The following is a 27,908-nucleotide window of genomic DNA, read 5'->3' on the forward strand; positions in this document are numbered from 1 at the left end:
AAGCACTTTCTTTGTACGACCACACTCTGTTCATACTCTGCTCTTAGAGGCACAAGGCACGCCATACGGGAACTGTAGAAGATGAGGGGGGGGGAGCTGCTGCTTGGTCCTTGGAAACATTTTTCGTTCTTGAATCCATATTCATGGTAATCAAACACTGTATTCAACTGGAACCAATTGCTAACTTGCAAAAGAATGCAAGTAATAAACCCAGTTTGTGGGTAGCACACACTTTACATCCATGTATTTGGTAGACACAACAAAAGCATATCATCACAGGAAGGAAAAACTTTGCCATGCTCTCCTTGGTGCTAGCCACATCCTTAATATTTGAAGCTATGTAACCAAAAAGCATAACATATGATTTGCATTGCTGAGATTCTGGTAAATCATTCGTAACTTTCGCTATTCTAACACCAAATGCCGCAGACGTTGTGTCATATCCAGAGATGGCGTGAGCAAGTAAAAGAAAATGTGTTTGTGTTTTTCTTATAGCAAAGCCGAACCCCTGATTTTAGCGTTGTAAATCCGGAGACATACCGCTGTATTAGCGGGGGGCAGTAAAAGAAAGAGGCAAAGTTTTCAACTAAGGACTTCCTTTGCTGTTTGAATAAACAAGATGTTGTGTTTAAATAAAAATGTCTGGCGAATGCTTCTTGTGTTAAAGTAATGGAACAAATATGTCTTTATCAGCATGTGTATCGTCAGCAATGACGAGCAATGTTGTGTACGATAATTTATGTTACGTGTTATGGCTGTGTTATGACAATGATAAGATCAGCGCCACTTTCATCTCACGTGCCTCACATCAGCCCCAGCTTCTTGAAGATGAAGAGAATACAAATATACAGGGTGAGCCAAAAGTGGGTGGACAGTAAAAAAACATTTATTTAGAGATCATGTATACGTACAACTATATGTAATAAGACAATTATATTAATGAAAATAAAATGTTATTTATTAACGCAAATGCTCAAATTGTTTTCCTTCCTAAAAGAGATTTCCAATACTCTTTTAACACCCATATTCTTTTATCTGTATTTAAAGTATTTGACATTATGGGTTCTATTAACAATCTAAAAAAAAGAAAACAGATTAAATTAAAACAAATGTAATTATAAAATTGTAATTATATAACACAAATAATATAGTTGCAACATAGTTATAATATACAATTGCATTAATATAACCGATACATAAACCTATTCCAAATGCTGTCCACCTACTTTTGGCTCACCCTGTATATCGAAATTTGTTTGTTTTACTCATTCTACAAAACAATAACAATAACTTTGATTGCTTACAAAAATGTCGGGAAATAACGTTTTTGACTTTTATCCGTTCTTTTATTTGGTTCTTTGGTAGTTTCTGTCATGTAGCTGTTAAAACATGTAATGGAAATCCAGGGACATGTCAATAGAATACAAAATTTAAAAAAAGTTGCAAAATATTTCCATTGTTCCAGGTGTGATTTCTCTGAGTTTCTCATATAACTATATTCTTTAAAAAAGAACGCAGGAATAATTGATAGTTCATATAAGAATACAAATAAATCTAGTGGACCATTTGCACACGTTATTGACAGGGGTCTTTGGTAAAATTCAACAGAAGACATTCATTTTCACATCTTTCCCAAACACATAACAGGATTTTTCAAGACAGCAAAAATTGTAACTTGATTATTTATTTTAAGAAAGATTTCCCACTGTTTTCCATTACTTTTGTTGTGAATTGTCATGCCTGTGTTAACAGAATCATAGGTATTGATTATTTCATTGACTATCAAACCTGCTACAATGCTTCTCAAATCTAGAGTTTCATATCACTTTGAGAAAGGGTTGTGTGTATACGTATCTAACTTTTCTGCATCCTCTGTGTTGAGTACTTGCCACATTTCTCGATGTTTTTCAAACCATATGCTAGATGGAAATTCGACTAGTTTTCTCAGTTCAAATGGAGAGCTAAATGCCATTTTGTTCATAAAGCTTACGAGTGAGTTATATTAACTCTGCATGTTTTATCCAACTCCCATGAGACTTAACTCTGTGACTATCTTTGTAAGTGCCATTTCAGAATATTCTTTCATTTCTACTCACTATGAACAAGTCTTGGAAAAAATAATTGTTAAACAAGTACAGATTTCATCACAGTTCTTACGGGGGAAGAAACTTTACGAAGAAAGAACTTAGGTATTTTATTACACTATGTAACACAAATTTTGTTCCTGGATAGTATGTGTTGTTTCTTAATTGCTTGTTGTAAAAGTACAGAAAATGGCCATTATTCTCTTCAAACTTTGCTTTTGTGACCTGGATAATGAAATTTAGAAATTAACCTATTTTCTATGTAAAAACTGGCAAATTTGCACATATTCATTTACATAAAGTCTGAATAAAACAACATATGAATCAAGATTTACGTGTATTTATACTAAAGTTACACAAAAATGTGTAGAAGTGAGTACTTTTTCGACATTTGCGACTGTAATGTAAATCACTTTCACGTATCAGCCCCAAATATAGTCTTCCATCATGTTTTCGTCATACGCTCCTTGGTAGCGGCGTTCAAAGTCCAGTATATCTTGATGGAAGCGCTCGACTTGCTCCTCTGAGTATGTTCCCATGTTCTCCTTGAATTTATCAAGATGAGCGTCAAGGTGGACTTTCAGGGACATCCTGCAGCCCAATTTGCCGTAGTTATTCACCAGAGCCATATTCATCATACTTCAAGGCTTCTAGCAAGGTCTTGACGCTGTTATATTCCTCTTTGATGTGCACCGAATGAGCGAGGGGAAGAGACGGATACTTATTCCCGTTATGGAGCAGCACAGCTTTGAGGCTTCTGGATGAGCTATCAATGAAGAGGCGCCACTCGTTCGGGCTACAGGCAGTTTCAATTGCCTCGCACAGACCGGATACATTGTGGCAGAACCAGAGCCCATCTTGACGTGTGAAGAAGCTTGAAAAATGTCGGTGACGCTTTCTCTGACTTGTGACTTGCACACTTTCATCTAACAAATCCCACTCCTTGAGCCTAGATGTCCAAAGCTCGGCATCAGCTACTCAGCACCGGATCTACCTGGAATGTTCTGGAAAGTGAGCAAATTTGAAAATTTCATTACTCAGGTCACAAAAGCAAAGTTTAAAGAGAAAAATAGGTCTTTTCCATTTACTTTAGACATAAGCAATTGGGAAATAACACTTTCTGCCCAGGAACAAGAAAAAGTAAAAATTTTGTTACATAGTTACCATTCACGTTGAATCTTGTGATATTTTCAACTAAGAATAGATAAACAGTTGTAAATATCACATGAAAGTCGAAAACTTATAGCTGCAAACAAGTGTAAGTCATTCTACAAACAAGTAGAATTTATATTAATGGGAGTCAAAACAGGAGAGAAACACAAAAAAAGTAGAAACCTTTAACTCTAACGTGCAGCCTAGGTCCACAGTCAAATGTATGCCTAGGACTTGAAAGGAACTCAAAACCATTTAAGAAATTCGTCAGGTGAGCAGCTCTTCAGGAAAATTAATTGTTAATAATACTGCAAGTGAAGTGAGGAGTTAGAAATCTTGTAAGTACTGTTCTTTCTTCTAATGTAATTAGTGTTATTTGAAGAATATCGTCAAACTATATACATTTCAGTTGATATTACATAAATTTTTATCTTACATTAAAACTTTTGTATATCTTTCAGTCGAGAGTTTGGTGTCTGTGGTAACGAAGGAAGGATTGAAACAAACTGGTTCTAAACAATGATATATTTTCATATCTATTTTTTTTTGCCCATCAGTAATTAGTAAAACATCGTTTATATTAATAATTAGTTAATCAAACATTACAGTTTATGGTGCTGTTCCTTCTATCTGTAATACAACTTCCATAAAGATGTCCTACTCGAGTTCAAACCTTACGGAAGCTATGGTGCTATAAAGTTTAAATCACATAAATGGAACAACACCAACTTTGGTGAAAACTAATTTCGTATGTCTTCCTCAGTCCAATATTTGTTTGTGTTAGAAAAATATGCACTGTTTCTTTTATAACGAATGTCCCAATTTCTTGAATGACACATTACGTCAAAATGAGATTCAACTTAGAACCTTTGAACTACGTTCATTCTTTCTCACGCCACTATAGAACGACTAAAACATCAATTGTAACTTTAAAATGACTGCAGTACCCCAAAAATGTTCACGAAAATGTAAGGAACACATTCTTTAAGGACAGTACCCGGCAATCAGCTGATCTCCATGTAAAAATAAAAATAAAATATTTAGCGTATAATACAATTCTGATATTGAGGTTCTGAAGATATACCTAAAGAATAACATTTTAAGTTGTTTCAAATATCCCAATACCATTAAAATAATTCTACTGTCAAAATTTGTGTTTCTCATGATAAAAACAGGACATCTATATAGTCCCATGTAAAATCTGTGAAAAACTTTATGTTGGTGAAAAGACTAGAAATTCAGATACCAGACTAACAACTATTAATGCTATTTCACCCAAGCTAATACATAGAACTCTAAATTCTGTGAAACAGATAATTTTAGAAAGTTCGTTTATTCAAATGAGTATAGGGAATACTGTTAGAAAAGAGTCATCAATAGTTCAAATTTAGGTGGACTAATACCATCAAAATAGTGTTCAACAGGGTTTCTTTATTTAGATGGAATAATACCATTAATATAAAGTCGTCAACAGTTCTTACTTAGGTGGACTAATACCATTAAAATAAAATCGTCAACGGTTTTTATTCAGGTGGACTAATACCATTAAAATAAAATCATCAGTGGTTCAAATTTAGGTGAACTAATACCATCAAAATAGTGTTCAACAGGTTTTTTATTTAGATGGAATATAAAGTCGTCAACAGTTCTTTATGTTGCGAACTACCATAACAATAGAATTGTTAAAACTAATCTTTATAGCAGTGACAATGTTGAAATAATATCATATGTAGTGAACTTACTGAAACAACACTTTACAACTGGAGTTATAACGAACAATACTTAACCTCTTAAATTCTCAAAAACTTTTGTTTATATTTAAATGTACTACCAAAATTTAGGGACTTTTTTATTTGGTACGTTAATAATCCTGAGCGCGTGCTTTTATGCAAGTGATTATTTGCAAAATATCGAAATTATACACCAATACTTCATAAAAATGATATTTCTGAACCAATAATTTATTTCAATGGCATTCTTGAACCAGTACTTTGTAACAATGACATTTATGAACCAGTTCTTTATAAAAATGTCATTGCAGGATCAAAACTTTGTAACAATTGCTTTGCTGAACTATTACTTTATTGCAATGGCATTTCCAAGCCAATGCCTTAAAAGAATGGAATTTCTGAACCAATACTTTATAACAATGACATTGCTGAAACAATTCTTTATAACAATGATATTTCTGAAACAATATTTTATAATAACGCCATTTCTGAGCCAATACTGTATTGCAATGACATTTCTGAACCATTACTTCATAATAATGGCATTTCGTAACCAACACTTTATTGAAATGACATCTCTGAACCAATAATTTATGACAATGGCATTGCTGAACCAGTTCTTTATTTAAATGACATTTTTGCTGAACCAGTACTGTCATTGTTATAATCCCTGGCTGTTTAAAAAAAAATTAAAAAACTATTATACTTGTTTCTTTCCTTTTTATTAGCTACATTTTTGTGCACCAGCAACACTAAGCGTGGGGTACACGTGTATCCGATTCGATTTTATTACTCATCAGCATTTCTACCAACGTACCCTCACATCTAGTTATATGACCAAGATAGCGCATTGTCCGTTCCATACATACATGTACACACTAGTATCCTTTTTGGTACAACAAAGGAATCACAGGAACCTCAGACGGAAAGAGTTTCGTAAAAGAATTAGAGCGATAAGGTTTGTCAGTTTTTCTGTACGCTTGTCTAGAAAAGTCACTTACTTAGATGAAAATTCGTTGAAATAGTGAAATTTTGATTCACCCCTTAAATATGTATATAGTGATTTAGGTGGATTTATAAGCACAATAAGATTAATTTTACTGTGAAATGCTCATTGTTAAGGTTTGGACATTTGAAGGTGGTTTTGGACGTGCAATTTTTAAGGCTGCTGATTTTTCCGTCAAGATAGTTCAATACGTAATGTAGGTCAACTAATATTATAAAGTGTTTTCATACTGCCTTATTTATCACATAGATTTGAGTGTGGAAAACGTAACACTACGAAAATGTTATACACATACTGCAACTACTGAGATGCGGTTAACATGCAACGTTTAATCTCTTCTGAAAAACGCGCCACATACGTTTGGTTTGTTTTAAATTACGTGCATAGCTGCACGAGGGTTATTTCCCTAATTTAGCAGTGTGAGACTAGAGGGAAGAGAGCTAGTCATCACCACCCACCGCCAACTCGTGAGCTACTCTTTTCCCATCGAATAGTGGGATTGACCATCACATTATAATACCCCCACGGTTGAAAGGGCTGGCATGTTTGATGTGACGGGGATTCGAACCCGCGACCCTCGGATTACGAGTCGAGTGCCATAACTACCCGGCCACGTTCAAGAACGTGAATGCTTGCACTTGCAATAAGAATGTTTTGTTTTATAAGCGTGCAAGCTTAATTTGATGATGTTTAGGTTTCAGTTTTGTTTTCCTGTTAAAGCGAATCTAGAAAACGACCCGAATGATCGTGCTTCACAACATATTTTTAAAATGTGAACTGTGTTAAGAAAATAAATTTTTCTTTAGTACTCGTGATTAACTGAATGGCCAAGATAAGTACAAAGAAAAGCGGAATTTTCAGTCACTTATGTTTACACAAGGCTTCTTCTGGATCAATACGATAAATATTCGATTAAAAATTAAATTCTTTTTTACGACGACGTAATCCTCTCACATTTCTAAATCTACAATGATGGAGCATCAGTTCTACGAAAGCCACACGTTGATCAATACTGACTGACGAAGCTCATTCCACCGCTCAGGTTAATCTCTACTCGCTTGCGGCTTCTTGAATATTAACCATAACGTCACTTGGCTCGTGATGTGCTCGTGTTTTAATGCGGATCTTGGCGTCAGTACAACTTGTAATCAAGATGATTTCGAGGGAAGAAACCCGCCTTTCTTAGGACAAAAAATACTGTCTCAGTCAGTCAAGCAGCATCACATTGTGACAGGCCACTGTGAAAGGATGATGTTTGTTTCTCTACAATGGTGTCTAATTTAAACGGACAGGCAGACAAATCGACGTCATTTTCAGTATTATAGTCGCATTCTGTTGTGAATCGTTTACGTCACAGTTTAGGAAAGAAAGGCACATGTGCACATCTTTCTTTTCTGTTAAAATTAAGGAATGGTTGACTGGTAATCAGAGAAACGTCATAATAAATGAATATATCACACAACATTAATGTGCAGCCTAGGTATACAGTCAAATAGGCCTAGCAACTTGAAAAGAATTCACAATTTGTTAAGAATTTCGCCAACTGAGCAGACACCCAATAAAATTAATTATTGATAAGAAGCTATTAAACATTCCCATATTCATCATGCTATTCTGCACTAAGTGCAAAATTTAGGATTTAGGAAATTTGACCATATGAAAGTCTTTTCTTTTTCCGCTTTATACGAAACTTTATTTGGACACACAACGGTTTATTAGAATTTTAAATATATATATATATATATACATTTTATACATGCAACTAATAGACAGCTGCAAATTTCTCCCTTATAGGAAATGATATATATTTATATATTATACATATAGTTGATATACAACTAAAATGTCTCCCGTTTACTGTATAAAACTGTCAACTAAAAAATTGAAATAACTGAGAACTCCACAGTATTGTAGCTTGCGGTCAGAAACATCACCCAAATTAGAAATGTATTTCCCAGGGTACTTATAGCTCTTTAAACATATTACTGAACGTAAGCGGAGGGGCATCGATTCTCTTATCGACCAGCAAGCACACGATAAGCCCACGTTAGTATAGTCTGAATTATTCTCTAACTGTTCCTTTCTACCGCTAGAGGAATCTTTACGAAGAAAGAACTTAGGTATTTATTATCACTCACGTTGAATCTTGTGATTTTTCCAACAGATAAATAAAATAGTTCGAAATGTTGCAAGAAAGTTGAAAGCTTACAGCTGTGAGCAAGTATAAGTCATTCTATAAATAAGTAGAATTTATATTTATGGGAGTACAAACAAGAATGTTTTTGAATTTCGTGCAAAGCTACTCGAGGGCTATCTGTGCTAGCCGTCCCTGATTTAGCAGTGTAACAGTAGAGGGAAGGCAGCTAGTCATCACCACCCACCGACAACTCTTGGGCTGCTCTTTTACCAACGAATAGTGGGATTGACCGTTACATTATAACGACCCCACGGCTGAAAGGGCGGGCGTGTTTGGTGCGACCAGGATTCGAACCCGCGGATTACGAGTCGAACGCCTTAACACGCTTGGCCATGCCGGGCCCGAACAAGACAGAAGACTCAAAGAATAGAAACCATTAACTGTAATGTGCAGTCTAGGTATACAGTTGAATAGGCGTAGCAACTTGGAAAGAATCCAGAACCTGTTAAGATTTTGCCAACTGAGCAGACAGATACTCAAGAAAATAAATTATTAATAAGAAGTTGTTAAACATTGGCATATTCATCATATTACTTTGTACAAATTTACACTTTCTATAGCGACGTAAGGTCTTTCTTCAATGAAAACGATATATTATTTTTATTTTTGTTTGCTGGAAGTGCTACCCATTCTTTAATGTCGTAAGATATTACCTTCTTCAATGAAAACTATATAATATTATTCATGGTTTTCGCACTAAATGCTACAATTTTAGTGACGTAAGGTATTATTTTCAATGAAAAGGTTACCTTAGATTCATGTGTTTTTTTTTACACTAAATGCTACACTTTCTCCACTGCAATGAAGAAGTTACTGTAGTTTCATGTTGTTGTTGTTGTTGTTTTTGCATTTTACGTTACATATCCAGCTATAATGAATGTTATAATATTAGAAATTTAACAATGCTAAAATCCTTTCAGCGGTTGATACTTTAAAATTATTTATTTTAAACAATGCGTACTGTCCTTTGCGAAACGTGGAGTGAAAGAGTGTGTGTGTTTTCTAATTGCAAAGCCACATCGGGCTATCTGCTGAGCCCACAGAGGGGAATCGAATGCCTTATTTTAGCGTTGTAAATCCATAGACTTACCGCTGCACTAGCGGGGGCTGGAGTGAAAAGAACAAACATAAAGAGTTAATATTTATCTTAAACGCCTGTTATAATACCTGATAAAAAGTTAAAACGAATAAAGAAAACAACAGTTTGAAACATTCAGTTCCAAATGAATTGTACCTGAATTCCAACTATGCCTTAACAACAATTGTAACGATCTGTTAATATTGCTTCTGTAATAAAGCGTTAATTTTTGGTCCACATTTTAACCATCGTCTTCACGTCCACGTTTATAATCATTAATATGAAAATAACAGAAAACCTGTTCCTACCTTCCCACTATAAATGGAAAATATATTAATATTTACAAGCTGATCAAACATAAAAAACTATCTTGTGTTAAAAATCAGTTACAATGTGTAATTGTAATAATTCAAAGTGGAAAATAAGGAATTATATTGTAATCGCTTTACATCTGTTATGTTGCAGCCACGGCTCATCAGGTCAGTTGGAATGCCTCCGACAGAGTATTAGTGGAGTTAATTAGTTAAGATACGATTTCATTCCAGCCAAAAGGCTGGCGGATCACTCAAAAGGATTACACCTCCCTCTTCGGCCAGTTCATGTGTTAATACAAAAAAGAAAACTATCTATAGCATGAAAACTGGTAGTGAATATTTCTGTGCGTGTGTTATATTTGTGGTTCGTTATTTGAGTGGTCTTTCTAATCGTACTGTAATGCTAGAGCGTGTGTTGTTTTTCTTGCCGCCGTTGTTATTGATGCGATTATCGAAAACCGATTTTTAGCGATATAAGCTCAGAGTCTTTCCGTTGTACCACTAGTGGGCTTTTTATTTGGATAGACGTAGTATGAATATTTTCATGAACGGGATAATGTCGTGGCAAGGATATAACATAATGGTTTAAAAAAGAATCTCCTTGGTGTTAACATTCCGCAGTAGAGGATCACGAAGATACACTAGAATATGTGGAACAGAATATAACAATGAATTTCATATGGAACACTGATACGATAATGAAGTCCACATGTGACATACATACAATAATAAAGTTCATATGGAACACAGATGCGATAATGAAGTGTATATGGAAAAGAGATACGATAATAAAGTCCTTATGGAACAGAGATACTATAATGAAGTGCATCTAGAACAAAAATATGATAATGAAGTCCATATGGAAGAGAGATACGATACTGAACTCCATATATAACAAAGATACGATAATAAAATCTTTAATTAGATTAAGTACTTGTATTTTGAAAGCGTTCCGAGAGGTGGTAAGGGGGATGTTCCAAAATCTGAAGTCTGCAGTAAAGGTGGACAGACGCAGAAGTCGGTACGTTCTGGCTATAATTTTTACAAGACTGAATGAAGACTTTATATGAATACAAGAACACTAAAGTCCCAGAGACTTCCTGACTACCATCGGAGTCGTTAGGAAACCTTTAGTTTAAGAGCTGTCAGATATGCCTTCTAGGTGTTATTGAACAGCTGTATGGGAATGTTCTCGACTAGGATACCAAAGAGCAATTGATAATGACATAATCAAAGTTTATGTACGTTTTACCACAGAGAATTACTTTGGTTTTGATAACATTAAAATTAAGGTGCCAGCGTTAACTCCAAGAAGGCCCTGAAAGCAGTCTGCAAGATTTTTGAAGTGACCATTGTTCTGCAGGAGGAAATGAGAAATGTGCCATAAATGATTCAAGTGTGCCAACAAACACGTTTGAGAGGTCGAAGTGTAAAGGTGAAATTGCAGAAGCTATGAGCAGTGAGCATTACGCAGATCTAAATAAAATATCATCTGTGTGGATCAGGATGGTCATAAATATGATGACTCTTCACCAAACCTTAATGAAAAGATTTTCTTACTGAAAAGAGCATACTGAAGGAAAGAGGAGAAGCACCATTAGTTGAAGCTAATGCATCATCTTAAATGGAACTGAAGTCCAGCTCGAAGAGGAAGTGATAGGAAGAAGCCAGAACTACAACACAGGGTAACACAAATAAACAAGTTCTGAGTGAGATCAAGTATAATAAGAGATATTAGCCAGAATGATATAAATGTGAAACATCTGCTTCAGGAAGTAGAAGTCAGTGTTATCTTGAATTCAGGACTAACATTTAAAGTCATATAAATTATAATTCTGAAATGAAAGGAAAGCACAATGAGATGTCATGAGGAAGATAAAGAATTTGGAACTGAAGATGAACACAGTTGCATATAACCACTTGATCCTAGCCAATAACCAGGGGATGATCAGAGTGATGAAAATAGTATTAAGATAACTTTGCTCTATGATAAAGGTTTCGTTCAGCAATACTTTATCATAGAAGTGTTTCAAGTAACAGTAGAATAGTTATAAAAAATTTATCTTCACACACAAAAAAGGTAGCTCTTTATCTGTATACATCCTAGACCTTCTGGTTTCCATAGGTGATGAAAGGAAACGTGCAAGTTAAGACTAGAGTAGGTTAGGCTGGTGGGCTACGTTTGTAGCTTGAACACTGCCTTAACAGCATAGTTAATATTATCCAGCACAAAGACTATGATATGGATGGATATTTTGAAGGTTAGTTGTAAAGAAATTAAGTATGTCTTCATTTTCGTGATGACGAGAAATCCATTTGAAGTAAAAATGTATCTCAGGACGGCTGGTATAGGTATTAACACTTACTAATAACAGGACGGCTGGTATTAACAGTAATAACAGGACGGCATGTATTAACACTTACTAATAACAGGACAGCTGTTATTAACACTTACTAATAACAGGGCGGCTGTTATTAACACTTACTAATAACAGGGCGGCATGTATTAACACTTACTAATAAAGTAGAGAACAATGTTTCGATATTCTTAGGTCATCTTCAGGTTAACATTTGTCGGAAGTAGAGAGATGGAGTAAGACGGAAGTGTCCAAGTAATTACCACATTCGGGTCATCAACTTTAGGAAAATGTTCAATGCAATTTGTAAGAATAAGTTGTGAGACCAAGTTGAAGAGTGTCACATGTGGAAGCGAATCAAGATATGTGCATTGACATTCTAAATGTGGACCTCAACAATACGGACAGACTGGGCTGTTGGTATACTGAACAATATAATGAAAGTTGTAGCAAAGGCATGTTTGACACCACAGAGGCTGAAATGAAATAATTCTAGTTGCCACTGCTCAGTGTTGCTGTTTGAAGATGTAAGTACCATACTGGAAAAGACAATTAATAATATCTCTATTGTCAGCCAGAATTCTGATTATGGATCTCAGACCATGGGTGCTATGGATCTTAATACTATGTCATCATGTGTATCAGATCGTTGGTGCTGTGGAGAAATTTGATCTGGAAACTCAGAGAGGATTTATTTGGGCCTATCCCTTAAATAACACAAGAAAACGAAGAAGACTTAATTTGTGATATTTGATGCTTTATGGTCAGAGAACCAAGCTTCTCAATAGTAGTTTGACGGTTTCAAATTGTACAAAGAATATAATTGAATTAAGACTTAAATGTCTTAACTAAGATACTATTATGCACTAGTATAAGCTACTAAATGTCAACATGAAAACAATATTTTGTTATCTTCGAATGAAGCAGAAAAACTGAGTATAATCTCGAATACATTTTAGAAGAAAGAAACATTTAAAGCTGAGAGCACGTGATTATATTAATACCAGCAAGCAACGAGAATGGAAAGGTCAAACTAGTGACTAGATTGAGAAACAGAAAGTGGTGTGTCAAGAAAGACCAATTAAGTATCCTCAGCATATTTAGGTGCAGATACTTAAATGTAGACGGAGCTGAAGTAGCTGCTGAAGGATATTCAAAATCTATAGCACTGATTCGTGAAGTGTTAAGAGCCAGTAGTTAGCGGGAATTTCTTGAAGTCCAAACCAGGATGGAAATAGGATTTTAGAAACTGTGTAAAGAGATGCAGTTTTTAAAGAATGAAACTAAGCCGTTGATTCATAAACTTTTCACTCGTTTAAATCTTATCTTTAGGTCGGACAATTTGTAAACCGTAAACGTTTTAGCTGGTAATGCCAAGAACTGTAAAACTCAATTATCTGCATAGATTGTTTTTACGATGCTGAAATTTTCTGAAGCTCATAACATCGTGAATAAATCGGCTGAAACCAGATTTTATTTAAGAGATCAATAGCGAAGGAAGTTCATTGAGTTAAAGAACCAAAAGGATTTTGGAGACTTTTCATGTGTAAAAATAGCATACGATATGTGAAATAACTAAGTAATATGGCTAGTAGTAGAAGTTATTAGAAAACCGTAATCAATATTGTGAGAAATACTGAAGTGATTTCCAGAAAGATGTTGGCAGGATGGGAAATGTCCAAAGTGATAGCGATATCACACGAATGACAATCATGTATGTAAAAATGTGTTCAAAATAATAAGCAAATACATCGGCCTTTTCTAATAAAAAATTAGAGGCGACATAATTAACAAGATTGAGAAACTAAAGAGATCGCGAATTTAAACTGAGTTTAGTAACAGGGAAAGTGAGAAACATTACACAATTATGTATGTCTTCTACGCCATTGTATAATCTTTACTGTAACAATAAAAGTATGAGCACTTTATTGAAGACACCAGTTTTGTTTAAGAACAAAAGGATTTTTGGTTTTTGAATTTTACGCAAAGCTAGTCATCCGTAATTCCGCAGTGAAAGATTATAGGAAGACTGCTAGCCATCATTACCAACTGCCAACTCTTGGGCGACTCTTTTACTAACAAATAGTGAGATTGACCGTCATATTATAGCGCTAGAATGGCTGAAAGAGTTAGCATGTTTGGTGGGACGAACATTCGAACCCGCAACCCTTCGATTTCGAGTCGAGCGCCCAAAACACCTTGCTATGTCAGACCCAAGATTCTTGGTATTCTAAAATTATTGAAATAAACCATAAGATCAGTGGAATATCCTCACATGGTAAAGGATGTCTGTGTGGATGATAACGAACAGTTAGAATACAACTGAGAACTAGCTCAATAAATTAAATATGCAATAATAAGCTAAATGATCAGTATTATTCAAAGTGAAGGGGTTGAAATCAGTCTTCAAGCGCATTACGAACATAATAATGAGAAGAAGACAAATCAGGTTTACGAAAATTCAGAAATGTTTTAGGAGGATGTTGTTATGATTTAAAGGTTCTTGGAGCAAGCTAAAGATGGTTGGGAAGATGGCCATCATATGTTAAAGGTTATGGCAGCAACCTAAAAATGCATTTGAAGATGGCTGTCATATGTTAAAGGTTATGACAGCAAGCTAAAGATGGATGGGGAAGATGGTTGTTGTGCTTTAAAGGTTCTGGTAGCAGACTGAAGATGGTTTTCATGATTAAAAGGATCCGGAAGCAAGCTAAAATCAATTTAAAGATGGTTGTCATATGTTAATAGTTCTGGTAATAAAATAAAGATGGACGGGAAGACTGTTGTCTGTGTTAAAGGCTCCAGCAGGAAGGTAAAGATCGATAAAAAGATGGTTATCATATGTTAAAGGTTATAGTAGTAAGCTAAAGATGGATTGGAAGATGGTGGTGTGTGGTTTTGACTATCTACCTTCCTTCTAGTCTTTCACTGCTAAATTAGGGAAGCTCTCGCAGATAGCCTTCGTGCAGCTATGCGCGAAATTCAGACCAAACCAGTTATAAGAGAGTATAAACATACGATACAGAAGAAATGGTTATTTGGCTGAGATACACCATTCTTCCGCTTTGACTTTGTTGTCGTCGAGGAAAGTAATACTCATCTAATTGTAAATATTGTAAAAATGTGTAATAGTTAATATTGACAGTCATACCATTACATTTAGGGGTATCTACTGTATATCCAGAAAAAATGGATAAGTTCAGTAATATTTAATGTTCATACTGGGGAGTAAGAAAGAAAAAAAAAAAGACGTGATATTAGTTCGGTGTCTATAGACTACGACTTCAAATGTATAGACGGAAAGCCAACAACCGGAGACGGCTTCACGATGCGTATTCTAATATCAGGTAAACGAGATGCAATTCTAGAATAAGAAAGTAGATATACAGATGAATCAACAGGCATAGAATGACAATCGATAACAAATGGAATTATTACAAGAGTATTAGCGTTTTCTGCTGGGCTGGAATGTTTTGAGTCAGGTTTCATTTTCACGAAGTAGTTTGGTGTTCCAATAGACTCAACCAATCCATGTTAAGCTACTACAGAAGACATATGGTGCTTCGTCCTAATAATACCATAAAACAGTTCATAATGCGCTTTAAAGGTTAATACAAAAGAATGGAATAAGGATTTAATTACTGAAGAAAACTGCAAAAACTAAAACTGATATCACTAAAATACAGCAACTAATTCTCACTGTATAACCTGTTCAGTTCAATTAAAGTTCCTCTCTCCTTTATGTCAAATCCATAGAACAAGATTAGGCTTCACATACTTTTGGGTAGTTCCATCCCTACTCACCGTATTTAATCCTGTCCATAGGTAACATACGACGTCATTTTCTTGAATACTTGTTACATAACTTACTAAAAAGAGGAAATATGTAACTCATATGAATATAATTGAGTGAGGTAATAATATTAGTTTTCGTAGTTTTACATCTGTGTGATTATTTAGTTTCCTTCCGTTTGGATAATGTTACCTTGTGAAACGTTAATGTTGTGATTAATTTCTTTCCGTTTTGGTTATGGTAGCCTGAAAAGCTGCACTTTTGTAACTTTTTAAACAGTTTCCTTCAAAGTGTATATAATACAATGCTTACGTATCACATCGAGTCTCCATAATGTACATCATCATAATTAACAATTTGAAGATCGTAACTGGAAAAAGTAAAACTCTTAGTTGTATTGTACATTAATAAGTAGCTCTATAAAACCTAGCTACTATTGTAGATTAACAAATAACTCTATAATACCTAAGTGCTATTGTAGATTAACAAGAAACATTTTAAATCCAGGCTACTATTGTATCTTAACAAGTACCTTTAGAAAACCAAACTACTCTTGTATATTAATAAGTAGCTCTATAAAAACTATCTACTATTTCAGGTTTTATAAAACTGTTATTCTAAAATAACTAGCAGCTCAAGATCTATAAAATCTAACTTTTATTTAACAGTAACCAGTTCTTCAAGATTTATAAATCCTGTTATTGTACAGTAACTAGTAGCTCAGGTTTATAAAACCCGACTTTTATTCTACAGTAACTAGTAGCTCTAAATTTATAAAACCTAACTTATTCTAAAGTAACTAGTAGCTTTAAATTTATAAAACCTAACTGTTATTCTTCAGTAACTAGTAGCTCCAGATTTATAATACCTAACCGTTATTGTACAGTAACTACTACTAGTATTCTGTTACGAAAACGTAAACTAGTTTTGTTTATAAAGATTTTACTTTTGTTTCCCTATTGATGTAAAAGCTCACATTGAGTCTTCCACGGCATGCAGAAGATAGCTCGATTTTCATATATGATTAAACTTGTTTTATTCTTTAAAATATTACGAAACGATATTATGTCTATATCTTCCGTGTATATTTATGTCCATACTGTATTTTAACATCGATTTCTGGAACGAAAGAATTCGTATTTAATGGCTCTAATTTAGCATGACCACCTAGGAAAATATATCAGTTTATTGCACACGTAAGTGGAGTTGATAAAATGGAGTGGGCAGTTTAGCGTACTTGGGCTAAGTGATGGATAATCGGAGTACAGTGTATGTATTTTTATTTTATTTACTCCCTAAAGGACTGTAACAAGAAAGATCTTATCATGAATGGCCGCCTCTGTTTCTTTCGAATAATAGACCATTATGTAGCTTTGTACTTGACTAAAATCAAACAAACGAAAACTCTATGGTAGGATCTATTAATCAGAATTAAGAGTTTTGAAGACTAAGGATTTAATTATAATAAGTTATTTGTGGGTTATACGTAGTTGTGGGTTATACATTCTGCAGAAAATAAGTCTGTAATGCATATGCACCCACACATTTTCCAGTAAAGGTATTCTTATAATGATACATTTTCCCTTCATCTACTGCAAACTGAACTTATGATTATCAAGATATAAAGCTACCAATTATTCAGGAATGTTGCTTAAAATTAAGTTTCAGGCTGCAGTTTGTTTTATATTGAGTAGTTGCAGTCTAGAATGATGTTTCAGTCTATAAAGGTGTTTTATAATGACAAGTTTTAATCTGTAAAGATCTTTAATAGTATTAAGTTCAATCTATAAAGATCTTTTATAATGACATGTTTCAACCTACGAAGGTTTTATATAATGACAAGTTTGAATCTGTAACGGTGTTTTATTATGACGAGGTTAAATATATAAAGGATTTAATAGTCACAACTTTCAATCTATGATGTTTTATAAGGACGATTTTAAATCTATAAAGGTTTTTTTTATAATGACAAGATGTGATATAACGAAAAGCTTTACTCTATGAATGTGTTATGTGATGACAAATTTTAATCTATAAAGACGTTTTATAACAACGAACTTGAATCCGTAAAGATCTTTTGTCATACGATACTGGTTATATATTTGTATAAGGGTTGTAGTTTTGTTTCATCCTATAACATTAATTGTTTCTATAAAACTATAATGGTAGTTATTTCTGCAAAACTATAACATTATTTTTCTATAAAGCTTTAATTGTTTTTATTACATTATAACATTAATAGTTTCTGTAAAACTATAACATTAAATGTACTCTCTTTGATCGATGAGACTGTGAAAGTGTGCATGTTAACACGTTTTAACATAGTGTCATCCATTATTTAGGGCAATGTGTTGTGTATTTATGTTTCGTTCCTAATCTTATGATGATGAGTTATTGCCGTTGTTATTCCGTTTGTTAATAGTAACATGTTAATATGCAGACGTTAATAGAGATACTTCTGTTTATTGTTAAACACAAATTACATAATGAGTTAACTGTGCTCTGCCCACTAAGGGTATTGAAATGCGGTTTTAGTGTATTTTGTTTTTAGACGTACTGTTCAGCAACCATGGAGTTAATACAGACATTATCAATTATAAAAATTATGAAGATAGTGCCACCCAGAGGCACAGAGGTATGTCAGCGGACGTTTGATAATATAAACCGTGTTCCGATATCTGTGGTGGGCAGAGCATAAGCAGCCCATTGTCTAACTTTGTGCTTAACTTCAAACAAACTGACTAAAGATAGTAAAATATGTTTCCAGTGGAGTTACAGTGAATTATTTAAAGGGTTTGTTCTAATTTTTAAGCCCTATTGTATTGAACAATTATTAAATTGAAATTTAATTTAGTGTAAAATGTTATTGAAGCTAGATGTACCTGCTTGTGGGTTTGTGACTTCGATGGATACAGAAACCTTAATGACGTAAGTGACCCACAAATAGTGTCACTAGTACTACTAATCCCACTAACTACTGAGTCCCACAAATAATATCATTAGAGTTATTAATACGATTAACTACTGAGACCCACAAATAGTTTCAGTAGTGGTATTACTACCAGTGACTACTGAGACCCACAAAAAGTGTCATTAGTGCTATTAAAACCATTAACTACTGAGACCCACAAATAGTGTCTATAGTGCTATTAATCCGATTAACTACCGAGACCCGCAAATAGTGTCAGTAGTGATATTACTACCATTAACTACTGAGACCCACAAATAGTGTCAGTAGTGGTATTAACTCAATAACTACTGTTGTTGTTGTTTTCTGTTTATGTTTATAAAAAAAAAAGTATTTTGTGACACTTTACGCTGTATGCTGCTTCCCAAAACATAACACTTCTTCATTTGATGCAATATTTCGTATGAACCCAGATATTCAACATAGATTTAACTTTATGATAAATTATATGTCTTCAGTGACATCGAACCTGTTTTTAAACTTATAACAGAAAAGCAATCGAAATTCTTTGTGAATGTATAATCCATTTCAGCTAAACTTCTACATAAAGAACTACAAATTTCACCTGTTCCATTCTTTGAAAGTCTTTACCCCCCCCTGTTGTCTGGCTGAATGGTTTAACTGCAACTTTAGCTGTAAACTGTTTTTAAACTCTGGATGTTTACACACTCTTTTCCATCCCTGGATAGGAGAGTTTCACAGATATACACAAGTCTGTAGCTTTGGACAGAAGAGTTTCGCAGACAACCTGTCATGCAGGTCAAGATAGTACAATTTCAAAAGTTTCAAGTGCTATCATACAACACTGATTCGGATACCTTTACACAACACTGTTTGAGCTGTTATATAGCATTGCATCAAGTATCGTAATAAAACGCTGATATTCTAGTAAGTAAATATTAATATAAAAGAACGTGGAGTTTGTTTTAAAGTTGAGTCTCTACAAATAACAAAGACAACTTTGTTGTGGTGACAGCGACACTTAATTTCCTCTAAAGTTACTAATTTTCTGTTAATTTATTGAGATAATGTTTGTGGTTCAAACACACACATGTACAAATTGGAATGTTTAGTGCACGACTGCATGTTTGTTTGCAGTTAAGTGCAAAGTTACACAGCAGACAAACTTTGCTGCACCCACCATGAGTATCGAAACCAGGTTTTTTAGCGTATATGCATTCAGAGTTGCCGCTGTGCTACTGGGGGACTGGTTGTATTTTTATTAATAAAAATAAAAACAATATACATTTGTTTCACAACAGAATAAGGCACCTTTACTGTAAAAACAAAGAAAGAAAGAAAGACGAAGTTTGGGAGTAGATAAAAAATAAATAATTTTGAAAGACACATTTCATTAACCTGTTGTGTAAAATAAATATCAATTCAGGGAATTGTGGGATACAAATATGTCAACATTCCCTTTCTGAGTGAGATAGATTTTTGAAGCCAGATTTAGAGTTCCTGTTTGACGGAACATTTCACAGAACAAGTTATTGTTTTGTGAAGGGAGTGTTGGAAGTGAAGAGGGATAAAAGAATCGAAAACCAATGTAGAAATAATAGTATTAATCCGAAAACATCATTCTACTAACTTTAACGACCACGGACTTCACATATTGACTTTCAAGACACTACACCACTACGTGTATTTATAAGACATAGTTTAGAAAAGAAAGCCATGTGGAAAGATAACTTTTATGTTGACATCAGTTTAGCCCTTAAACGGCGGCCAACATTAGTTGATGCTGCTATCTACAACATTCCTGCTATTTAAGGGTTAGAGAATAAATTCTCGCCTATCTGTTAAAGTTTGTTTGTTTTTGAATTTCGCGCTAAGCTACTCAAGGGCTATCTGTGCTAGCCGTCCCTGATTTAGCAGTGTGAGACAAGAGGGAAGGCATCTAGGCATCACCACCCACTGCCAACTCTTGGGCTACTCTTTAACCAACGAAAGGCTGAAAGGGCGAACATCTTTGGTGCGACAGGGATTCGAACCCGCGACCCTCAGATTACGAGTCGAACTTTTTTTTGCAACTTGTTAATGAATTAAAATACTTCTTGCATTATGTTAGTTAAACAGTTTATACAGCTATGAGTTCTCTACGCAACATTCTGATTATTTGGGAATCCTCTTAATATCAGTAAAAATTTGTCATCTTTCTATCAGTTATTATTGTAAGGAGTAATTTTGTTTTGCCCCTCGGTGTGGATTCCTGTACGTGGTGAGGGGGACCTCCCAGGGAAGGTTCTGTTCTATCTGGTTACCTTCTCTGGGATCTAAACATCCACCCACGTGTTTGCCGTGCGTGGCGACCCGTGAAGGGGAGGAGAAGATCCTGGTGGTTGAGGGGTCCAACCCTAACACACCACTTTGGCCTCAAATTCCTGTAGACGGGCGGCCTTTGGGTGGCCCCCCCTTGGGTCAATCGGCTGGTCCACTTGGGCTAGAGTCAACCAAGTACCAGTGTTGGAAGTTCTCAACGGGTGTTGTGGACATTGTGCCTGATGCTGGTGTTTGGGTATAGTGCTCACGAAACCCTGGCGTTGCTGCATTGTCCTTGCGTGACTTTGTAGTGCGTCCCCTTGTAGGGCTCCATGGTGGGTGGGGTCAGTGGTACCGAAATTTTTCCTTTTCCTATGGATCCTCAAAAAATTTAAATAAAATTGTAAAAAACAGTCAATGGGTAAGCGACCACGTCTTGAATACTCAGAACAGCAATCTTCAACATCAGTAACACATGTACCTCATTTTCTTATATTACATTCTCTTTCGGAAAAACCTTTAGGGCAAATGTCCCCTTTTTTTATTCAAAAGGGACTAGAGGGACTTGCTGGCTCTCCAAAATCAGTAAAGAAACTTCGATCTGGTGACATATTAGTTGAAACATCCACATCCCAACACAGTGAACTCCTGTTGAAATCAAAGGCAATTGGGGATATACCTATTGAGGTTACACCCCATGCTGCCTTGAATTCTTCACGAGGAGTTATTGTTGAAAGGGATTTGAAGAACGTTCCCGAGTCAGAGATTCTCGCTGGTCTCTCCACTCAAGGAGTTTCTGCAGTGAGGCGCATCTCCACTCGCAAAGATGGAATTACACTGCCAACAAATACCCTCGTTTTAACATTTACTTCACCACGTGCACCTGCCACCAACAAGGCAGGTTATCTCATTTGCAGGGTTCGGCCATACATACCAAACCCTCTTCGATGTTTCCAATGTCAGAGATTCGGCCACTCAAAGACATCTTGTCGTGGTTCCCTGACATGTGCTCGTTGTGGAGGCAAGGACCACGATGCCTATGACTGTGACATGAACCCACATTGCGTAAACTGCAATGGTTCTCACCCTCATACTTTCATTCTTGCCCAAAATGGTTGGAGGAAAAGAGGTGCAGCGTTTGAAAACAACACATAACATTAGTTATCCTGAGGCTCGGAAATTGCTGTCCACAACTCCATCTCGGACATATGCTGCTGCACTTCATTCCACAACTACAGTGGGAGTGCAGACAGATCTCTCTGTGCCTCCAAAAGAATCGTTTTCAAAACAAATGAAAAGCCTTTTGACCTCCGTGGTTAAAAAAGGTTGATGAATCAACTACCACACCTATCTCTGTCCCTCCCATACCTTCCAACACACCTCAAGATCCACGTCCTTCAGTTTCAAATACAGGCATTTCTTCTGATACATCTTTTCTCCCACCACAAGAGACAACACAATTATTCGTTCGCGTCCTCAGTCACTAGATTCCCCTTCCAATAACAAAAACCTGCCCACCCGACCCAGAGCAGGATCCATGGAGGTTGATAGACCTCCTCCAACTAAAGACAGTAAAGAAAAAAGACGTGGTCGTAAACCGAAGGGTTCTCCAGCCACTTCACCTACCCGTTCTTAAAAATGGCCACCTTGATACAATGGAACTGTCGAGGTTTACGTTCTAATCTGGATGATATCAAAACGCTGATTGCTTCCTACCATCCTGTTTGTCTTTCTTTACAAGAAACATTTCTCAAAACTGCTGATACTGTCTCCATTCGGCAGTTTCTCTGTACAGAAATGACAGGTTGTGTGATGGTCGAGTACATGGAGGGGTGGCACTGTTGGTTGATCAACACGTGCCCACCCTGTCTTTGTCACTCAACACACCCTTGGAGGCTGTAGCCATCCGTATTTCCTTGGGTCATACCATCACTGTTTGTTCTCTGTACCTGTCCCCTGGAAAGACATATGATCAATCAGATCTGGATGCTCTCGTTGAACAATTGCCATCTCCGTTTCTAATCCTAGGGGATTTTAATGGACATCATCCCCTCTGGGGAAGTGCTATTATTGATGGGAGGGGCCGATCTGTAGAGCGGATGCTCTCTGATCACAATCTTTCTCTTTTCAATACTGGTTCTTCCACTTACTTTCATGCACCTAGTCAGTCCTTTACCGCTATTGATCTCTCAGTTTGCTCCCCTTCATTATTCTCCCATTTTTCATGGAGGGTTGACAGTAATCCACTAGGCAGTGATCATTTTCCAATCCTTATAAGAGAGACTGGCCGTGGTCGATGCCACCCTACCCGCGTGCCCCGGTGGAAGCTGGATCAGGCAGACTGGTCCACTTTCACTGCTCTCAGAACTTGATCCTACCATCGTAAATCAGCCATCAATAGACGACTGTGTAGCAGCGGTAACTGACTGTATTACACATGCAGCTGCTCAGTGTATTCCTAAAACCTCGACACGTTTTCCACGATATCCTCGTCCGTGGTGGAATCCTGCTTGCTACTTAGCACGGAAGGCTCAAAAGCGGGCCTGGGATACTTTCGTAGATATCCCACACTTTCAAACCGGGTTGCTTTCCAACGGGCCCGTGCACATGCTAGGTGGGTAAGACGTCACAGCCAGAAGGAATCTTGGATTAAGTTCACAACCAGTATATCTTCTACCACCAGTTCTAAGATCATATGGGACAGGATTCGAAAGGTTAATGGACACTACAATTCTATCCCCCTCTCGATCTTACTCTCTGATGGTCAGGAGGTGACTGATGTTCGGAACATCGCTAACACTCTAGGTGAAAGCTTTTGCCGGGTATCTAGCACTTCTGCTTGTTCCTCCACCTTCCTGGCTATCAAGACTCGGGCGGAGCGATCACCTCTTTCCTTTCGAACTAACTGTTTCTTTGACTATAATCGTCCTTTTACCCTGGTGGAACTAAAAATGGCCCTTCATCGGTCTGCCAGTACGTCTGTTGGACCTGATGATATTCATTATGACATGCTGCACCATTTATCTCCTGCTTCTCTTAATGTCCTTCTGATTGTTTTCAACCGGATCTGGCAGAAGAATGTTTTCCTGATGCTTGGCGCCAGGCTATTATTTTACCTTTCTCTAAGCCAGGAAAGATCCCAAGATTCCTTCAAACTACCGTCCAATTGCTTTGACGAGCTGTCTCTGTAAGACATTAGAAAGGATGGTTAATGCTCGTCTTGTTTGGTTCCTTGAATCAAACAACCTCCTCTCGCCCACACAGTGTGGGTTCCGTCGACAGCACTCCACCACAGACCACCTAATTCGTCTTGAAACATCTATCAGAGAAGCCTTTCTCAACCGCCAACATCTTGTATCAGTATTCTTTGACATAGAGAAGGCTTACGACACAACATGGAGGTATGGCGTTTTGCGAGACCTCCATACATATGGGTTACGTGGCCATCTACCCATGTTTATTAAAAATTTTTTAATGGACAGGAGATTCCAGGTTCGTGTGGGTTCGACACTTTCCCGTTCTTTTGTACAGGAACTTGGAGTCCCTCAAGGATGTGTATTGAGTGTTACACTCTTCAGTATAAAGATAAATGCCATCACTGAACAACTCCCTCTCACTGTTGCGAATGGGCTGTATGTCGATGACTTTCACATCTCATGTCAGTCGTCAAACATGAGATATATTGAGCGGCAACTACAAACCGCCCTCAATTGTGTACGGAAGTGGACTATGGCGAACGGCTTTAATTTCTCTCTCTCCAAAACTGTGTGCATGCACTTTTGCCGTCGACGGGGTATTCACCCTGATCCTGAACTTCATATCGGTGGAGTTTTGCTGCCAGTTGTCCCGGAGACCAAGTTCTTGGGGCTTATCTTTGATCGTAAACTGACCTTTATACCACACTTAAAGCAGCTTCGGGTCAAATGCACAAGAGCACTGAACATCCTCCGTGTTCTCTCTTCTACCAGTTGGGGGGCAGATCGCTGTTCAATGTTAAAGGTATATCGTGCTCTTATTAGATCGAAACTCGATTATGGATCAATGGTCTATGGCTCTGCCAGACCCTCAGCCTTAAAGATGCTGGACCCCGTTCATCACCAAGGACTTCGACTCTGCACTGGGGCTTTCCGTACCTCTCCAGTTCAAAGTATATACATTGAATCTCATGAACCTTCTCTACACCTTCGCCGTTTGCAACTATCTTTACAATATACTTCGAAACTTCATTCCTTACCAAAGCATCCCACCTGGAAATGTGTTTTCCTTCCTCGGTGGGCAGTACTTTTTCAGAACAGACGATCTGTCATTGCTCCGTTTGGCCTTCGCATCCGGAAGCAATTGGATGAATTGGGTCTGTCTTTGGATAACATTGCATGTTCCACAGGTCGGCCCATCCCACCATGGCTTATTACAGCCCCCAAATGTGACCTTTCTTTTAGTCACCCAAAAGGCAGATACTCCAGATTGGAAGTACCGTCTTTTATTCAATGAATATCTTTCAAACAATCATTCAGTTCCTATTTATACAGATGGTTCCAAATCAGGTAATTCAGTGGGCTCTGCTATGGTTTGCTATGGATCAGTAGTTGCACGCAGAATCCCTTCTACAGCTTCTGTGTTCACTGCTGAACTGTATGCCATATCTCTTGCCCTGGATCATATTGCAGCTGAGCAGTACTCCAACTGCACTATTTATACTGATTCGCTTAGTTCTATACTTGCCTTGGAATCGCTACACGTTGGCTCACATCCTATTCTCGCTGATATTCGTAACCGACTGGCCCGTTTCTCATTAGCAGCTACTTCAATCCAGTTTTCTGGATACCAGGCCATGTTGGTATTCGCGGGAACGAGCTTGCAGACATGGCAGCTAAATATGTCTGCTTCAGCACCATCACTCCTATGCCTATTCCGTACATGGACTATGGTGTTATCTTCAAGGGTCGGCTCCGTGCCAGCTGGCAGTCCACTTGGGTGAGCAACGTGACAACAAACTTTTCCAAATCAAACCCAAAATTGGACTTTGGCCATCTAGCTTCCGTAAAGTTCGGAAGGAGGAAGTTGTTCTCACTAGGCTACGCATTGGTCACAGTTTTTAACTCATCATTTTCTTTTATCTGGAACTGATGCACCAATGTGTAATTTGTGTAACACTCAAATCACTATCAGCCACATTTTACTTTCTTGCCATCGTTACAATTCTCAACGACGGCAATATTTTAAACATATTTTTCCCAGGGTCAATCTGTAACATTGGACAGAGTTATTGGTGATGGTGACTCTGTCCACCTTGATAATGTTTTTAATTTTTAATGGCCATTAACCTTTTTAATCTCATTTAAGTGTTGCATGTTTATTCATTACACCTTTTAATTGTGGTTCCTTTTTACAGTTTTAATCTCTCATTCAATTTGACATTGGACAATAGCCAGAACATTAAATAACTCGACACCAGGACTGGAAAGGCCAACTTCAGGTGACTAACGCTCCTGTTTGAACTATCCGTTTGAACTACTCGTTAGTCATCCTGGCGTTGTTATTATACTTTACTGCATGTCATTTCACACTTTTACTAATTAACTTTTTAGTACTGGCCATATTGACTCATAACCCGGAACCAGGACTGGAAAGACCAACTTCAGGTGACTGACGGTGGTTTTTTATACTTACTTGTTAGTCTTCCTGGCGGGTTACGATCATTACCATTCTGCTACAGGTAGTTCTTTACAACTTTGTTGACTGGATGTCAACATTGGTTTTTACGCCATTTTCTGTCTTAATTGCCGTTTTGCTTTTATCTTCAATTACTTCTACAAATTTTACTCTATTTACTTGACTTTATCCTTTTACTGGACATTTGGCTACTCATTATTACGATTTTGCGGAGTGTCTTTTAAAACTTTTACTTTCTTTTACATTTTGATAATAGCTGCTATGACACATAACCCAGAACCAGGACTGGAAAGGCCAACTTCAGGTGATTGACGGTGGTTCTTGAACTTACCTGTTAATCTTCCTGGCGGGTTATGATCATTACCTTTTTGCTAGAGTAAATACCTTACAACTTCTTATACTCTACCTTTTATCTTAACATTGTAGACTAGGTGTCAACATTGGTTTTATACTTTTTTGTTTTACCTTCAGTTCCATTTATGTCTGTTACTACATTTATTTATTTATTTATTTTTTTTACATTTTTTACCGAATGTCTGGCGCAGATAGCCTCGCTGCTTTGTGCCATAAAACACTAAATCAATCAATCAATCAATCAATTTTGTTTTGTTTTATCTTTTTCACCCCAGAGCTACACAATATACTTAATTATGCCGTTTCCATTAGAGGTATCGAACTTCCAAAGTTATCTTTTAAAGAATACGAAATAAGATAGGTGTTTGTTTACAACAGTGGGTGTTGTCTGTAAATATTTTTTCTTGATTCGTAACAAAAGTGTTGTTGGTATAATTACAAATCGTTTCACATCGTCACGTTCAACTACATAACGCCTGAGAACGGCTGTTAGATTATTCGCTGTTTTGTCATACAGTGTGAAATCATATCGTAAAAGGTCGCTAGAGGAAGATAAGGCAAGACTATCTTATGAACGGCAATAATTTCCGGTGTTTCTCTTTTGATGAAGTTATTTGATGTATACCAGCGATCATTACAGCACAAAAATCAGAATATTCTGTTCTGATATCATAATTTTTTACAGAGAAAATATTGTGTTTCTTTTGGTTCACTATTGTTTTCTAGCTGTAAGATGAACTAATAATAAACTAATAATGTATTTTTCTAGGTTTAATTATTTATACATCGATTTTTTTTTTCAGGGTGAAATACTGGGCTCTCAAAATTGAACAGGATATTAGAGAAGGGATTGCCCAATCAACATGCTTCAAAGATATACAGGATGTAAGAAATAATCGTTAAAATATCTGTCTGTATCACCTAGGCTTTATAATATTAA

At 36.5% G+C, this 27,908-nt stretch overlaps 1 pseudogene across 1 annotated transcript in view; it reads left to right on the forward strand.

Moving 5' to 3' along the window:
* Nucleotides 1-710: 710 nt before the first annotated feature.
* LOC143235645 (uncharacterized) overlaps nucleotides 711-27,908 on the forward strand; it is an 88,883-nt pseudogene continuing 61,685 nt past the window's right edge. The window contains exons 1-4 of the transcript XR_013019345.1: nucleotides 711-863; nucleotides 18,263-18,346; nucleotides 18,566-18,639; nucleotides 27,772-27,853. The product of XR_013019345.1 is annotated as an uncharacterized LOC143235645 (transcript). The remainder of the gene's footprint in view (nucleotides 864-18,262; nucleotides 18,347-18,565; nucleotides 18,640-27,771; nucleotides 27,854-27,908) is intronic.

This window comes from Tachypleus tridentatus, chromosome 12 (genome assembly GCF_004210375.1).
Source record: "Tachypleus tridentatus isolate NWPU-2018 chromosome 12, ASM421037v1, whole genome shotgun sequence".
NCBI classification, from domain to species: domain Eukaryota; kingdom Metazoa; phylum Arthropoda; class Merostomata; order Xiphosura; family Limulidae; genus Tachypleus; species Tachypleus tridentatus.